Here is a 3,560-nt window from a genome sequence, read left to right on the forward strand (position 1 = left end):
GTAAGTAGCAGATAGGATTCAAAACCAGAAAATATGGTTTCCCAATCCATTTTCTTAATCTACTATGTTATTATTGCCTCCCAAGGAAAGAGAGCCAAACAGCCCCAGGATTTTCTCACACTTAGAAGGTAGGAAGGGGAGACCCCAGAGAAGGAGACTGATGAGGACTATTTAGGAGAGTGTGATGCAGAGGAAATCAAGGAAGCAAAGACTCTCAAGGAGCAGGAAGTATTTAGCCACATTGAATATTTTTGATCAGTTAAGTGAGAAAAGGATCAAAAGGTTTCCATTGGCTTCATCAATATGGAGGTCACTGATGCCCTGACAAGAGCAGTTCCTTCCTTACTGGTGTTTACCATTTTCTGAAAGATTCTCCTCTCAGTCACCACTCTCTTTTTGCAACATTGGTGACCTCCTTTACTGCCGTGATTGATCTCCTTGGCCATGAGTTTCACACGCCACTAGGTATGTGCAGTGATCACTTTATTTCCTTTGGGACATATTCTGAGAGACATTTTATATTGGGGCATTTATACCACTATCTTATTTTGTGGTGTGATGGTCCAGCTTCCTTGATTTTAAAACTTATTTCAGAGATATTTTCCTATGTCATCAACGGAATTATATAAGAAGCTCTCTCCTTTCTCTTGCTCAGCTGGTTGATTCAGAGTAGGAAAAGAGACACATTTCTTGGTTGTTTCTGAACGACAAGCTCAAGAGCTCTGTCACTAGGCAATTCTGCTGTACAGCACTCCCTCCTTAGTGTTCCTATGCTTCGGTAATCGAGGGACAGTATCTGAAAGCTAATGCTCCCTGCAGCAAGGAGAATGATTCCCGCTAGGTAATTTAGAATAAAGAGAGGCCACGTGCGTGGAGCCTCTAATTAGCCCCTCAGCAAGCTTTGGTCGATGTAGACTCCTAATTTAGGATAGAGTGGCCCATAGATAGGGTGTGATTCATTTCCGCCAGTGTGTCTGAAAACATCTGAATCCATCAAAATGAAACTCACTTCAAGATGGAATCTTCTTGAACAGTGCTGTCTGGGGAGAGCAGGCAATGCCACACCTCAGACTCCATAAGACAAAGCCCTTGAAGAGGAAGCGTCCCTTTGCTCTCTGATGAGGAAAAGCAATGCCCTGGATAGAATGTCACAAGCCTGTGATTTTCCCCTCAAGCTCGGGAGAGCAAATGGCAGGAGCACAGCAGGGGATTGACAAATGGTTATCACTACTTTGCACTAACTTTCTCAAAACATGTCAACATTGGTCGTGCCTGGAGATCTCATTTAAACATTAACATAGCTTTAAAGAGCGCGTTCGGGCCTCCCCTGGTGGTGCAGCTGTTGAGCGCTGGGCTGCGAAAGCTGCCCGCAGCCTCTGTAGTGCCGGTTCGATCCCCGGCTGCCAGGCGAGGGTCCCACATGGCACGCAGACCTCTCCTGCCCGCCCGCTGCTCCCCTCAGCAGTGTACTTCGTCAGTCTGTTTGTTCTGTTCCCTGCTCTGGTGAATTCTCTCACCCTCCCGCGCTTCTGACTGTACCCAGTGCTTGTATAAATAAATAAATAAATCTTAAAAAAAATAAAATAAAGAGCGCGTTCATGGAACTGAGTCCCCCAGTGCCCTGATGGGCAACTCGTTTGCCATTCCACATGGATTTGGAGTTCTTAGGGGCCAGGAAATCAAGATTTATGGCTTCTCCTGACAAAAATGTGTCCTTTTGCTGTGGTTTAATATTGGGGTGTTGGCTGGAAGTGAGGGAGTGAAGGTATTCGCCAGAGACAGAATGGAGAACAGAAAGGGTGGATTTATTGAAATACCGTGCAAGGGAGCAGGTAGTGAGATGAGAGATATAATCTGCGAGGAAAGAAGGGTTTGGGGCTCCCTTTTATAACCTGTTTTTGTGGGCTTTTTCATGACTGGGGGAGTCTGTCTCTGCTGGTTGCTATCTGCTGGGACATCAGGTTTCGGTGCACAGGAGGTGTCCTGCCTGGTTCTGTTTGTCCTTTCCCCACATTCCTCAGAAGTCTCCACAGCCTCCTTTTGGTCATGAGGGTCCGTGGCCAGATTCCCATGGCAACTCTCTCGGTTTCCCTTTCTTATCTACTTTATGTCTCTCAGCATTGTTCAGCTGAGCAAAGTGCAGAGTAAGTTATTTAACTCTATTAAATGATACCCCGACACTTTTCCTGTAGAAAAAGGTGCAGGCTGAACAGCTATGCCAAAGCTTTGGGGTATTTAATTTTCTTTGTACTTTGACTATTTAATTTTCTTTGTATTTCGTTGATCCTTCAGAATCTTGGACTCCAGAGCATAGAGAGGGGAAGGGTCATCGCTGGTGTTAAAACTGCAAAGAATCATAGGAGTGTTTGTGATTCTGCAATAGTAGAATTGCTCGGCAGACTGGTGGAAGACAAAGAGGCTGGGGAGGAAGTGATCTAGAAGGCAACTAGAGAAAGGGTAACTGGGATGGTGTAGGGGCAGGAAGGACACTGAGCAGGTTTTCTGATCCAGCAGACTGGCAATGGAGGAGTCAAAGTCCTCAGTGGCTTTTTGCAGGCTTTTTATTTAGATTTACCAGGCATATGGCAGGCAGGGGTGCTGGGGGGCCGGGAGGCTGGTAGGCTTCACTCTATCTGGGCTCTCCGGCCTTCTCTCGTGTTCTCTCTGCTTCTCTACTCTCCTGCTTCTATTCGTTCTTGGCTTCTTTCTTGGCTTTTGCTGGCGTCCCCCTGACGCCGCCCTTAAAAGCCCAGTCTTAGCCCAGGTGAATCCCATCTACCTATGCCCACACCCTACTCCAGGTGCCCACCATCAGGCATGCATTCGGGACCGCAGGGTTCCGTCATCTATCCTAATGGCGGGAGGGCAGAAAAGCCTGATACTTTTTACCTTACCCTACAGATGGCGAGAGGAGATGCGGGGCCAAAGTGCCTCCTCGGAAGAGAGGAAGCACAGGGAAAACGACCCGTGAGCTGCTGAAGGCCCACACGAATAAGAACAAGGAAGACACTCTGCCACCACCCCTCCTATGGATCTGGAAGTGAGTAATGAGAGATCATTTGTACTTTTATTTCAGCCCGAACTAAAAAGTAAAGGAGTCCATGAAGGGAACAGAAAGGAAGCCAGAGGGGCCTTGCCATTAGATCAGAAATAGAAACATCTGAATCTTTCCACTGGAAAATCTCGCCAGGATCAGCCCCTCATGGGACCTTAAAAGAATCTCAGTTTAACTCTTATTGGCCTGCACACGGCAAGGGTGTGGTGTACTTGGAAGAGCTTGCAGTCCCGGGAGAGAAACGTGACCATGAAATTTCTTTCCTATGTGGGAGTTGAGGATGGAATATTCCTTTTTATGTAAAGTACTTCAGACTCGCTGGAAACTTGTGATCATCGTGAAACCTGTCTCCAGGTCTGCTCTTCACCTCTACCAAGTCCCACCCTGTCAATGATGACTTTACCTTCTTCTGAGTTTCCAGGGAGAATATCATTTTAATGCCAAGCAATCAATTTTTATGGTTCTCTGCCTGGAATTTAAGTTTAGAGTTAGATTCTTTACAATA

Source organism: Talpa occidentalis, unplaced genomic scaffold (genome assembly GCF_014898055.3).
Source record: "Talpa occidentalis isolate TD23 unplaced genomic scaffold, MPIMG_talOcc4v2.1 talOcc4.15, whole genome shotgun sequence".
Classification (NCBI taxonomy): Eukaryota; Metazoa; Chordata; class Mammalia; order Eulipotyphla; family Talpidae; genus Talpa; species Talpa occidentalis.